The sequence below is a fragment of the Excalfactoria chinensis genome, chromosome 3 (genome assembly GCF_039878825.1).
Source record: "Excalfactoria chinensis isolate bCotChi1 chromosome 3, bCotChi1.hap2, whole genome shotgun sequence".
NCBI lineage: Eukaryota > Metazoa > Chordata > Aves > Galliformes > Phasianidae > Excalfactoria > Excalfactoria chinensis.
Genome location: NC_092827.1, coordinates 33977177 through 33992304, shown reverse-complemented (window position 1 = coordinate 33992304; position 15128 = coordinate 33977177).

Here is a 15128-nt window from a genome sequence, read left to right as displayed (position 1 = left end):
AAGAGAGATAAATACACTATGTCCTGCCTTTTGGGCAGGGAAACACACCTGCAGCTCTAGCATAAGTTCTGGTCTGTTTGCACTGCTGCAGGGGTGGCTCGGGGAAACAAGAAGGGACACGATGGAGGCTCTATTTTGTGGTTGCTTTCAGGAGTGCTCAAACCTCACAGGCCTCAAGGAAGAAAAGTAAGAAGCCTCACAACCACAGCTAGAGGGGGCTGTGTTGGCCCTCCTCAAGAAAAGCTCCATAGGTCAAACTGAGTCTTCACTCACAGCTGTTTCAGTTCTGATGTTTTAAGAGCGTGTAACCACCTGCCCAAGTCCTCGGCCTTCACCTGCTCTGTGTGGATGCAGCTGCAGAGGTGCCAGATGGAGCAGCGTTGTGTGCTTACATGAGGGCTTATTTCATAACTGCTTATTGGTTTTCCTCTTAATTTTTTTTTGAAACAAAAGAAGGAATTTGTAAATATTTCAGAAATCTGAAATTTAGATCACTCATTAAACAAGACAGCAGAGCTCTCCCTACAAGCAGCGTACTACACAATTACTAGCCATCACTCCCTGTCAGTCTGTGCTGCCAGCTCCTGAGAGTGTTTCAGCTACAGCAGGATGAGAGAATGAGCTGAGTGTTTTAAAAGAAGCTTAAAAGTGCCGAGTGATTATGCTGTGGTCCCTCCTGCTGCGTAATGGAAAAGTATGTGCTGGTTCTTAAATCTACCTGAAGTATGGAGGTACTCAGGAGAGACACTTATAGCTCTGTGCTCAAGCCACCCCAGTGGCACTCCACATAGTGAAGGTTTTTGCAAGCTCTTCCAAACCTTGCTGTCAACTCTGAGGTGTGACTTGCTGCCCAGCCGAGAGTACTCAGAGGAGCATCTGCACCCCAGGCAGGTCAGAAGCTGAATGCAGCATCAGTGTTGCTGGGGTGAGTTGCATAAAATATTGCTGTACGGTATGGCAATGGATTGCGAGCTATGCTGTTCACTTCTTAACTTGGCATGGTTACAAATCCCTTAAGAATCAGATGATGAATGCTAAGCACTTTGAGCTCTCCTCAACCTTTATGATCCAATGTCTGGTGTTGGACTAATGTTCCCCATGGTATCGGCTCAGACCTAATTACTGCAGTGTGAGTGATGGTAGTGCATTAATGCTGGCTCTGCTTGCTTTCAGCTACAGCAAAGTACAAAAATTTTCAGCATGATTAAAAGCAAGCAATGGCTCTAGGGATCATTTTTGTTTTGTTCCAGAGAGATGGAAGGTTTTTCTTTGTTTTCAAGAGTTGTGTGTGCTTGTCAGGGTTGGAGAACCTATCCCAGTGTATTTAGGACAGCAGCCACTGGGAGAAGCCCCTGTTGCTGTGGGCTTGAAGTTGTTCACTCAGCCTTGGAGCAGGCATCTGGAGGGACAGTGAGAGTATTCGCCACAGCATTTGGCTTCCACTAGCTTTATGGGAAAGAGCTGCTCTTCCACAGCAGCTCAAATACAAGCCTGATTTAAGCTCCTGAAGTGGATGATGCAGAGCAGTTGGCATCCTGCCTCCTGCATCAGCCTCCCCAAAGACTGTACAAATGGGCATGGGAGGGATTGTTCTCGGCTGTCTGAAGTTAGCACTTGTGAAGACCCTCAATAGCTCCCCATTTGTCAGCATCTACCAATGAACAAAACCAGAAGTGATACATACACCCATCTTGACCCCACTGCTGTGTTTGCGATGCTGAATATGTTCTGGGCCTGAAAACTGCCAAACGTGTAATTGACCTGCAGTTCTCATGTTAAAGTACACAGCATAACTTGCCCTATTATTCTGACCACGATTAATGTTTTGAGATACAAGAGCCAAAGTTTTCAAATCATGGTTGCAAATAGCAGTACGACAAGCAGCAGAGCCACATGTGCCCTTGTTCTGTCTCCAGCAGAACTGCAGCACAAGAAATCATGCAGTCACCACAACTTCACCTCAGAGCAGCAGGGAATGCTTAGCTGTGGCTGTGGTTTTGCAAGGGAAATATCTCTGATGTAGGCTAACATCACCAATTTGCTCGGTGTTTGCCACCCAGCAGTCAAATGAGTGACATGAGTCATTACCAGCACCTCCTACATAAACCAGTGACCTAGAGGTGAAAGGCTCCGTATCTAAATTCTTTTCATTAATTGCACTATGGGGCAAAGATAGATTTAATTTCAAGGACATGAATATTAACCTCAATTTCTTTCCCTAATGGAGTGTGGAGAAACAAGAGGCACAAGGGAAGCAGGGAACAAGGACGTGGGTCATTAGCAGTCATCTGGTCTCACAGGCAGCAGTGTCTTGTAAAAATGTCATTGCAGCAACCAGAAGACAAGAGCTTATTTGGCAGCACATAAAGCATCAGTAATAAGAAAACTGACAGGAGTGACTGGCTTTTCACTGCTTATTTAGATGCACAAGTCTTAGCTCAGATTCATAATGGCAAATATCTCACAATAATTCGTAAGGTTATAACAGCAGCACAAGGTTTATGTGTGATGCTGGTCCCATGGAAACTCTTTAGGGGAAAAAGATGTCTATGTAGCCACCAGGTGGGCTTTTATTGACGGGGTGTCCTGCTGGCAGAGTAGTTCTCACCTGAGACACTTCCCAAAAACCCAGTAAGCATGGTTACAAGGACCCAGAGGCATGCAGGAGGGTGACTGACCTTCCACAAGATCCATACCTGGCTTGGGAGTCAGGTTTGGCTTTCCTGTCTGTTCATCTGGGATTTTGTCCGAAGGGTTCCAGCTATCCTGTTCCTGGTGAAGATGCAGGTAAACAGCACAATATGGGGGAATTTCCTACATCTGGAGAGTGTTTATTTAACCTTTAGTCCAGAAAAGACTGAGGCACTTTTTGCTGCTCTTTACTAAGTTGATTGGACTGATATGACTGGAAGTTTAACACTCACTTGCAATACAGTCCGACTGTTGTGAAAGAGGGATAACGAAGCATGAAGGATACATCATTTGGAGACACATTTGGAGCAGGCTGATGAAATTACGTGTTCATGTGAGACATGTCTTCTGCATAAAAAGGTCTTAATGACAGACCATGGCTTTGGGACCTGCTGCATACCAGCTGACTCGGCTGAAATCTGCTCAGAATCATAACTATCAATGAAATAAAACAGTCTAAGAGACACCCTTCTGGTAATGCCCCAAAGGGTTTTACAATTCAAGGAGAGAGGAAAATATTCTAAACCAAATGAATTGTTACTTGCTAAAAATTCTGTAAAATGGTTGAAAATTCTGACTTTTTGTTGCTGAAGTAGGAGTTTGTCCGAGATCTGTTTATGTTACACACTTCAGGGCTCTCCTTACAACAAACTGCATTTCATTACTTCAAGATTCAGTGGAGTTATTGAAGCAGTTGCCTAAAGCTGTATCTCCACATGTAATGCACATTTGAAGAAATAATTTCTCAAGTTTTTTCTCTGCTATTTAGGACACAGGAAATGCAAGCTCATCTTCCTTTTATGAAATCCAGCACTGGATACAAAGCCATAAATAAAATACATTACTTTCTTGTGGCATCGCTGAAAGAGCAAAAGAGAAAACAAATGTATGTTTCAGTTGATGTCTAGAGAAAATCTCTATGAAATAGTGAATTTTGCTGGCCTCCTGCCTTGGCTCAGTTATTCTCAGCTCCCTGGAGTCCCACCATTTTGAGAAAGCTGGAACCCACTCTTCTTTTTAGCCTGCAGTGATCCAGGAAATACAACCACAATCAGAAAGGCAATACCAAAAGCCAGCGCAGAACAGAAAGGCATCATCATATTTTGTGTTTGCTCTCCGCACACCACTGCTGTTTTACTGAAGATCTGATTTTGTTATCTCTTTAGGGAGGGCTGCCCCACTTCCTCTTGCAGAAACTTGGGCTGCTGAGCTTGCAGTGCCCATCCCTCATGGGAGCTCCCACCCAGCCCCAGACAGGGAGACACCAAAGCCAATGCCCCAGTGGAGTTCCTATCCTATCTCCTATCCTATCTCCTATTCCTATCTCCTGGGTCACCAGTACCCTAAATTAGGCACCATTAAGACTGGCTGCATCCATGGATGTGTTTTAAACTAATAATTGATCTTTTCTGATTTTATTGAATATATGATTTTTAGAGATACACATATATTGATATAGAAATAAACACATGACATTTACAGATTACCCTCTAAATTCAAGCAAGAGGAAAAAGGAATATATGTCTTTCTTCTCTTTACTGTGTATACTTGTGGAGTAAAGCACTATGTTTTCACCACAAGAGTGGTAATAAAATACATATAATTTTTCTGCATTTTTTTGGTGTCAGCTTTGCAACATCCAAGGTATAGTGTTTGTGCTGGTAGGAATAGGGCTGTATTTGCAAGAAACCACAATAAATTTGAAAAGTTAATTAAGCAATATGGAGAATGTGAGCACTGGCTGAATCACGTTGTAATTACCCTCCGTGCCAGCTATGAATGGATTACACGTGTCACTGGAGAGGTAAAATGCTGCAGTTCTGATGGTATGAATAACAACAACAAAAGTCTTCATTTTAAAACTCTTTTTTTTTTTTTTTTTACACTTTCCATTTTGCACTCCCCAATACTAAAAGTTAATTCTTATGTAGAAGCTTATGCTAGGATTCTCCTCTTACTCAGGAGAGGGAAAGCATGAGCTAGTGAGGCTGGGGACTTAGAGTTTTAAGCAAATAAAAGACTTCTGCAGCACATGGAGAAGAATATCTACTGCAGAAGTTGGCAGAAGAGAAGGCCTATCAAGTGCCCAAGTGGCCTGGCACATGTGGAGCTGACATTTTTATATCAAGACTATAGTTTTGATCCAATCGAGATGCTTCAGTAGTCATCTGGCAGATGAGGTTTTTTTTCCCTTCAGTGCTTTCCCACGTCCATTACTTCTCTCTCATTCATTTTATCTCTGATGTGAACTTAAAGCAGGAAAGTAAGAACAAAAGAAGTCAAAAATGTTGAGCTTATCTTCACTATGAGGTTTGACTAATTCATTTTTCATCACTGGCGGTTCATTTTCTTTGGTTTCCTCTGCCTTCTCTCTGCACTCAGGCTCTTGCACTCATTTCCATGAGTCCATCTACTTGTATATCATAAAATCATATAGTTGTTTGAGTTGAAGGGGACCTTTAAAGGTCATCTAGTCCAACTCACCTGCAGTAGATGGGGACATCTGCAGCTAGATCAGGTTGCTCAGAGCCCCATCCAGCCTGACTTGGAATGTCTCCAGGGATGGGGCATCCACCACTTCTCTGGACAACTACCAAGTTGGATAGGAAGAGTGCAGCAGTTTGCAGCTCAGAGGTGGAGAGGTAAATCTTGGATTCCCAGTAGGTGAGAGGCCTCTGCTGCAGGAGGGCTGAGAAGCAGGAGGAGGCAGGGCTTTGAGCTGAGTTGTTCACAGAGAACTTCAAACCGTGGTAAATGTGACAAGAACTTGAATAAAGACCCAGCAAGAGAAAAATGGAGCCAGCAGCCTTCGTGATCCCTTTTGTGCGAAGCAATTTTTCTCTTATATTAACATGTCAGTGCACTGAGGGCTTCATGCTTGCTAAGACTTTTTGTTTCGTGATTTCCCACAGAGCCACGAATTTTGTTCTACTGAAAGCTGTGATTATGCAAAAATATGATTTTATTTTTTTTCCCTAGCCTCCAGAAAAATATCACAGCTTTTGAAGAAGCATCCCTGCTCTGCAGAGAAATCTCCCTAGGCCTGGCAACCTAAAAATTTTGCTTGTCATTGAGCGAGCCTGAAGTTGTGCACATGCTTCATTTCAGCAGTGGCCTGGGAATGCTCCCAAGCCAATTAAATTGTGCTAAGTCATCAGCTGCTGGTGCTGAAGACTCAGAAATTGAGAATTGCAGTGGGTTCCTCATTTACATACAGACTTGTTGGGAGGGAGCATCATGTAGATGTCTGTTCAATGCACAGAACTGTCCTAATGGGTTAGTGTCTGAAATTTGGTGGGTGCTGTTAATAATTTAGGAGCACATCAAATGTTCACCTGGGGGGAGGCTGATGCTTCTAGCTGCAAAGAGCCACCATAAAACCCAGGCTGACCCAAATGGCAGCTGGACAGGCTCAGCTGTAGAGAAGCCGGAATTTGTCAGTTAGCAACAAGTCACCTTAGGGCTGTCAGAAATCAGCCTTGATTTACTTGCACAGGACACAGATTATTTGTACAGAACACCCTCACACAAAGGGTGGTGACGCACTGGAACAGGTTTCCCAAGGAGGTTGTGGATGCCCCATCCCTGGAGGCATTCAAGGCCAGGCTGGATGTGGCTCTGGGCAGCCTGGTCTGGTGGTTGGCGACCCTGCACATAGCAGGGGGTTGAAACTCAGTGATCATTGTGATCCTTTTCAACCCAGGCCATTCTATGATTCTATGATATGAATATAAAGGAAAGCAATGGCTAAAGCTCACAGATGAATTACCAAACCAGGTAGACCTCCTGCCTGGCACAAAAGGTGCTGGCAAACCACCCTGGGATGAGTCAGCTCTGTGTGCAGCCACATGCTCTATCTGCTTTTCTGCAGTAGTGCAGCTGTTCGGAACCTGCTGGTGATTTACCTGCATGTGACAAAAAGGAAGGTAAGGTGTGTTTTTGCATTTCCTTCTGCCCCATCAGCATGCCATCTTACAAGAGACACCCACAGAAACCAGAGGGGCGGAAAAGCCAATTTGCTTTTTCTCACCATGGTTTAAAGAAAGCGCACGGAAACTATTCTGGTGGATCTGCAGTCTGTATCTTATTTGAAATGAGAACTGTCCATTGAGCAGATTTCCACTTACTCTAGCAGAGCTCTGGTGATTTACATCAGTCAAGAATCAGCTCATCATTTCCTTTAAAGCTACTTCTATCATTCTGTGGTTATGAGCTCTCTAAGTAGCATTTCAACTGAATTTTTAAAGAGAAGAAACCCTCAATGAACTTTCTGATGCAAATACAAGTTTGAAGTGATATTTCACAGCAATAACGTAGTTAATTTTCTTCTTCCAGAGTTTTCAGTGAGCTTCAGTGCTATTTTAGATGTAATAATCTGCTTAATAAAAAAAGGAATGTTTCATCTTCTTGGTCCCCATATCAATATTTGTACTTTGTATTACATTTTACAAAAACCATTTTCACAAGCCATTTTATTTGAACTCAGCATGTTAAACATGGCTTTCACGAACCTCCAATGTACTATCAATAATTTAACAAGCACAAGGCTTACAACTTAGCTAAAGGTTATCATCTATAATATATACATCTGCTTGTATTTTCCCAAAAGCAGTGCAATTTGACCTTTTTCTGTACAAAGGAGTAAGCTGTTTCTGCATGATGAGACTGTGGTTTTCCTCTTCAGTTGGCACTGCATGCATTGCATAATCTCAAATTTAAAAAGAATAAAGAAAAGAATAAAGAAAAAAAAAGGGGAAAAAAGAGCATCAAGTTGCAGGGGTGTGTATGTTGGGAAGCAAATACAAACACTACTGGACTCTCTTGAACACTACAGTGTAAAACTTTGGATTAAAGATGTTTTGGAGCCCTGTCACACCATAACACTGACTGCAATCCTGAGGACAGATATACCTTTGGGAGCAATTCACTTTCTCCTCAAAATGAGGCCATTTCCAAAGAGATGGGATGTTTTCAATAGAGCCAAAATGACTTCAGGGATTTTAGTTACATGTTTAGGGCTGATCACTGAAATGAATGGGACTTTGTTTCCTAAAAGTCCAAGATGCTTTTGTGAATAGGAGTTGCATAGCCAAATCATTTTGATCTGGCATCACAGCTCTGTTAAAAAAGACTCTGCTGGTTTGTTGTGTGTGAGCAAGGCTAAGACCATTCTTCTCTCTTTTCTTCTCCTTTCAACTTCTGCAGTCACCAGAACTCCAAAAACAGAAGCTCCCAGACTTAGAGTGACACAGACCACAGAAACCTGACACTCGGCCTTCCTATATAATCACGTGGATACAAAAGTGGGCCTTTATTGAAGGTCAGGTGCTGGGGTGCGGGCCCATCAGTGGCTGAAGGGACTGATCTTCCACGTGCATTCAGGTTTGACTCATGTTTGAGACGTAGGTTCCAAAATCATTGGGTGCAAGTAAAATCTGCTGCACGATCCTACCAGAATTACGGTTTCAAAAACATACGAAGGAGTTTCATGTTTGTAATAAAACCCGAGATTGGCTGGACTATAGGATTTGGCAGCATTCTTGCCCTCCCCATATTATTCACCAGATAAGAATCCTTTCATTGAGTTGGCACTTTTCTGGACTGCTTCTCAGTGCTGTGGTACCCCAGTACTGGATTTTGGATGAGGTCTTTTGAGATGCTATTTCTCCAACTTACTGTCTCAGGAAAGCATCACTGACTTCATGAAAGAACTCTCTTTGTTCCCTCCGTGGATCAGCACTGAAGCAGGTAGGAAATAGTAGGCAATCCATTATTGCAAAAGAAAGATTGTTTAAACCAGAATGCCTGGAAGCACCTTAACTCTAGACAACTGGAAGTCATTTTCTAAAACCTCTTACTCAGTAAGAATCATTTAATTCTTTGAAATGTGGGCCGTTTTCAAGTCATTTTCTACAACAAATCAGACCAGTTCAATCTGTTCGTCACATTTTAGTAATATAAAAGGACATAACTGAATTTTATTTTAATGGTAATTGCAAGCTCATGCAGAAAATGTAAATGCACACTTCCCGATTAGCTTGCAGCATAAACCACGGCTCCTATTAATGTATTCCAATTTGTAATTCTTTGCACAGTATGAGATTTGAAAGCTGTGATTAAAATTAATTAGGTTAAGTAAAGTTTATCCCCCCTGAGCACTGCTATTTGAAGAAAGAAATAGTAAAACACTAGCTACATCTGGCACCACAGGAGGCTAAAGCATCACAAGGAATAGCAGCGTTGCTTTTGTCAAAGGAGTCGCATGCTGATCTTTTGGCATAACTTAAGCACCATGTATTCTTTCCGAGAAGCTAATTGGGAGCTGTTAGGTTACACTTTGCCTCTTGTAAATGCTCTGAAGCTACAGCATCTGCATGAGCATCTGAAGAGTCAATCTTTGTAACACAGCAGATGAACAGGGAACATCACTGCTACCTAACCCCTCCACAGTGGGATCTGAATCTCCCAAGTTCAAGAGGCAACAGAAATGTTGTCCTGAGGGAGCTCCAGCCCTTTGATCCTGCTGCTCCTGTTAGTTTAGAAACCCAGGATGCTGGCTGGTTACACTGCATTTTAGATTCTGGTCTGTGGCTCCAGAGGAAGCAGCCAATGCCCCATATCTCATCTTCTGCCATCTTCTGCCTGTTTCTTCAGAACAGTGAATGGACTAATTGAACTGTTCTTTAGAAGGTGAATTTTACAGTCATCATGTCCCACAGCTGAACTCTGTTACTAGTTATTGGGTATTAAGCATATTTGGCTCAATAATCATCAGTCTAGATGCAGGAAGGTGGATTTGGAGGCTGATACAGTTTGGTGACTAGGGACAAAACCTCCATGCCTGCCTGATGAAGATGGGCTCTGCCTATTGAGGGACGGTAAGGCCAGTGTGTCAGATAGCTCTTGCAAATGTTTTGCTCTGCTAGTGAGTGCTCCATTCGCCTTCTCTTCCAGCCAGCGTTCCCCATGAGCTACACCTAGCGTAGCACTCCTAAGAGGGATATTTTCACACCCAGAGACTCTCTGTGCTTTTGTTGTCACCAGAATGCACCTTAGAAATCCAGTCAGATGGGAGAAGTAATAGAGGATGTGGCGTGGCAGGGAAAACAAAGCATCGTTGCAAAGCCTGAAGCACTTAGCCCACAGCGCTCAATGAGCATTCCAGCAGATGGCGGAGGAGCTCATTAATACAGGAATGTCCCCCAGGTGAAGCCAATTCAAAACTGGGACAAACCTTATAGAGGAGAATTTCAGAATCTAAAACTAGAACCTGCAGCCCAATCCAGGTCAGCAGTGAAATCTGATAGTCTGACTTATTTTGTTTTCAAAAAAGGGGTAGGTTAATGGGCATGGTGGTGATAGGCTGGTGATTGGGCTAAATGATCTTAGTAGTCTTCTCCAAATTTAATGCTTCTGTGATAACTGTATTCCTAATTGTGCCATGGCATCTGAAGAGGAAAGAAACATACATGAATTCTGATGTTACTCTCATTCTAGGCCAATGTTAACAGGCACGGGCACAGGAAAACATCAGGTTTGGTGCTTTTTCTCACCCAACCAACCAGCTTAACTTCTCTCACCTTTTGTTTCATTGCCTGAAGCCAGGAGCTATACACAAAGCACAGTCCCATTCGAAGCTCAAGGCTGAGCTGCCACAAGCGGCAGAGGAAACAGGCATAGGCTATCACTCAAGGCAAAGTTGTTTCTGTTTCTGCAGCATATGAATTGAAAAAGAAACATGAAATCCCATTGAAAATAAAAATGTTTTCTACTTTTTGCTTGATAGGAACTTTTGGACAAGTTTTTTTTACTGCCTGTAGTATTTCTGGATTAGAAGGAAAGGCCAGAAAATACATAGCCATAAAATCCTTTGGCTACACAACTGTCCAAGCCATTAAAAGCATCACCATTGGGGTAGTAAACAAAAGGGACCAAAAATAAAACAAAAATGAAAGAAGCCTTTGTAGCATTTTGCAGAGCCACAGCTCTGCAAGGCAATTCATCATTTCTCAGGCTCAGGAGGAATCTCTGCAGTCCCTGTGTCTATCATCCTTTCAATGGAGGCCAGGTGGTAACACACAGTCGTTTCTTTTACAAGCCTGTAATTTACCTGAGCTACAGCAGCGTGCTTTAGCAAAACAGCAAGAAGAATGGAGAGAGTTTCATTAGATCTGAAACAGCAGTAAATCCTCACTGACAGAACGGTATTAGACTATGGAGCCTAGTGGATGCAGTGCCTCCAAGACATGTGCGATGGGAGGGCTCTACTGGCTGGGGTCTGCTGTGACCAGCTTAAAGGACTTCCATCCCACCTGAACCAAAGATGTCATGGCACCCTACCATCCACAGGGCTACCAGAAGACTAGAGCAGGTCCAAGTCTTGCATTCAGTCAAATGTAAGGAAGAGGCTGTGTAAAGCAAACCACAAAAGACATTTACCTTACTAGTACCAAGGTTCTGTATTTTTAACTATCACAGCTAATCCCACTCCTTCCAGCTGTCTCCTTTTTTCATTCTTATCTTTCCCCACACCACCACCGCTTTCCTCTTCCTGCCCTTCTGTACTCCTCACCCCATTGCAGTGTGTACAAGCTTGGCAGAATAGGTGTGATTGTTCGCTGAAGAAATCTGAGAGCAGCAGGGGGAAAAGACATGATAATTACAGGAAAAACAGACAGATAGGACATGATGGCTGTTGATAGTGGCAGCACATAGGTAGCAGAGATTGGAAGCACTGCTGTGATGGCAGAAAACCTTGGGAAAAGGAAAGGCTTTGGCAGCTGTGAAACATTCATAGGGGCACAAAAAGAAGTGAAGGCCAGAATGGGATTTTGGTAAAGGAGGTGGCCTCCATTCATCTCTTCATGCTCTGTTTAAGGAAGTATGAAAATGGCCGGTATGAGCTTTTGCAAAGGTCATTCAACTCTTCCACCTGGTCTTTGACAGATGCTTAGAGACACAGGGAATAGATAGATACAGAGATGTTTCTGCTGGCAAAGTCTCCTGGGCTTAGATAAGCAGCAATTTTGGTTTTCCTAGATGTAGAAGTTGCAACATAAGTTATCGTGCTTCATGAACATGTGTTCCCTTGCTGCTGAAGTACAAAATGAAACCAGCTGCACAGCACCTTAAAAATAGTTATCTTCCCACATAATGCATACCATAGAGGGTTCCCTTTTGCCATGTACTTTAGGAAGGTGATCTGTCATGAAGAATATACATGGAGAAAGGACTTTGAGATTAATTATACTATTCCTCCATGGTTTATTATTGTTTCTGCAGGTGTATTTTTTCAAAGGTTTGGCAAGCCTACTTTGAATAAACTTCCACTCCTTCCCTATAGAGCTGATAACCATCTAGTAGACCACTCTGCAGTCAATACTTATTAAGTGAAGAGTTAGCAGGAGAAATTTGGTCACATTTTCTCTGAGTTTGGGAGAACCAGACCATTCACAATGCAGCTCATGAAAACCAGTATGAGCTGTGCAGTGGAAGGTGTGCAGTGGTAGAATAGGCATGGAAGTACTTGTGAAAGTCAAAAGCTACAAAAAAGAAGAAAAAGGAGGAGCTCTACCTCACAGTTTCTGGCAGAAGATTGTTGTTGTAAGAGACAGATTTCCAACTAGAGGAGACTATCCATGCACTCCTGGTGCAGAGCTAGCCTTACAGAACTAGTTCAACAGTCATGGAGGTAACTCCTAAGCTGATTGCCTTGTCCATTGCTCTTACATTGGCTTTTGCTGCAAGAGCCTTAAAATGAATTTTCTTTTTGTTTTGCTTTATGCCCGAGAACCGTATTTTGGGAAAGAGACAATCCTCCACCTAATAGGTCTGAAGAAAGGGTGCAATCAACATCCATTTGGTGGCAGGGTAAACTTTTACTCCCCTGAATGGTGGCACTGTCCCAAGGTATTGAATTAGTGAGGTTATTCTGCAGGTGGGACTTTGCATAAGGAAACTCCAATATATTTCTTCTGGGCTGGCAGAAGTTCGTAACAAATCTGCAGTGCTCCTTCAAAGATCACCATAAACAATTCAGTGCTCTCATTAGTGTCTACACCCTGCAAATGTTTAAACCACAAGAAACCACAAACCACAAGAAACCTGCGAACTGAATAAACAGCTGCTGCTCTCAACTCAAAATCAATTAGACAAGATTCTGCTAAAAGACAGGCATTTGCATTGCAAAAGCAGATTTCATATTATCAATATCTACGTCACAGTTGTTAGACTATAGCTAAGCTTTTAGGAGTTTAAATGAATTCACAATAATATAGTTAAGGAAATTATCACTTCAAAAAAGAAGTTCTAAAATGTCAAAAGAGAGAAGTGATACAGGATGTAGATGTATTAACATCTCAGGTAAGTGGGACTCATTAGCTACAATATTTCATACGTTACAATCTAAGGTATGCATATAAGAAAAGATTCCCTTGGGTTTTTGTGAAGCACGAGCTCTCTACGTCTTCCCCCATATTGTTGCCTGAACTGTCTTAACAAAACAGTATGTAAATCTGGCTGCCCTCACACTATGGAAAACACTACCCTTAGATCCTAGGCTTGAATTCACTTTTGTTGTTGTGTCCAGGGCATGCAGAGAGGCTCACACAGAGGGCAGATCTAGCCCATCCCTGAGAGAGGCAATGGGGGAGTGCTGAGGTGTCTCTGAATGGTCTGAAAGTCCTTGGTCGGTCTTTTTTGCCAGGAGTTTATCTCAGTGCTTCCTAAATCCACCACAGATTTCCCACAGTAAGGAAGAGCAGGCCTCACAGGAGGAATGCAGTGGTGCTGGTGCAACTGCTGGGCTTCAGTCCTTGTTTGCTGAGGGGAAGGTCCAGGGTGCTACTCAAGCAGACTCGTGTTGCCTTCTGGCCAATGAGTCATTCTTCATGACAGCTTAGATCATGCCAATCACACCTACCTTTGTAAATAACATGGGCCTCAGATTTTCAGGTCTGACACAAACCTGCAAGATGTTGCTCACGCCATATAGGTAACTACTGCCTTTCTGCAGCCTGTAAGGAAGCAGTCCCAGACAGTGTCTCAGCATTTATGGGAGAGTACCAGTGTGCCTGAATTAACTACATGGACAATCCCACGCCACTGCTCAGTGCCCCTCAATTGGCATGCTGGTTCTTGAAGCAGAACATAGCTTTGTGTTTGAATTTCACAGAAGGAGAGGCCAGCATCTTCAGAATAATACTGTTAGTCAAAGCTGTGTGTGTGACTAAAGGAAAGAGTGGGTCAAACGGAAGAGAGAGGTCGCAGAGGAGCTCACTGTTTTTCTTAGCAAAACCCACGTGGTTCTGCAGAAAAGGGGTAGCAGGGAATGTGGTGGAGAGAGAACAGAAAACGAAATTCCTTGTATAGGAATCAACAAATGTGGAGAGACCAGCTAACACAAAGGCAGATGAGACAGAGGGGGATCCTGCAGAATGGAAAAACTCTGCATCATGCTGAGATTTTCATCAGTAATGTCCACAGCATGGGAATGAGGGACCCAAGGCCAGGGAGCAGGCTTAGTAGGAAGCTGGGTCACTGAAGAACTGGGTTGGAAGTTCTCATGGAGAGCTGGCAGCATGGTGGCAGGTCTTGGTGGACTGCAAGGCTGTGGAAGGCTGGGTAGTGGGAACCAGGAGAACTGGGGTCACTGGTAAAGCTGTGAGAAGAGGAAAGGGGCCAAGGCCACGAGAGAACTAAGAGGAGTTTAGAGCTCCCCTCAATGGGAGGGAACAGTGGGTGGAATGAGCAGAAGGCCAGTTGTTGCACTGCCCTTTATCTAGAATGACCTCACATCTGCCATTGGCAGTGAATTCCCTCTTCTTCCTTAGAAACATTGAGTCCTGGCCCTCCTGTAGGAAAGTCCCCTCCTGTCAGTTCAGTCTCTTGAGAAGAAGAGCACTTACTGGGTCACCTTATCCGCAACCTGTATCTCCTTGTCCACTTCCAAGATATTCACTAACAGATGGTCCATTTTCAGCAATTGTTCTGAGTTTGTCCCACCATGTAAGCACGCTGAACCAGCCAGAGACATGGTAAGAGCCCTGATCTCTTGCCCTTTTGTTAAATGTGGATGTGTGCATTCTCTTATTGTGAAGCCTGAAAAACAAAATCTTCACATGAACGATACTTGGGTCTGAGCTACCTCTAGCCCTTGTCAGTCTGAACCATCCTAAATTTTAGCCTTTTCAAATCCTGTTTCTACAGTTTTGGAATAAAATGAAGCCTCATACTCAGAACTTTACCTATTCATAGGGAAAACCACACTCATCTGAATGTCTGGAACTCCTCTGACTTCAATATTCACTTTTGCACTAATCCATGAGAAATTTCTCTAAGAAAAAAAAAAAAAAACATACACAAGAAAAAATATTTCTGGAAAGTCAGCCTTACACAAAAAGGGAAACAACTGATTATAGCTCCCTGCGCTCTTCACT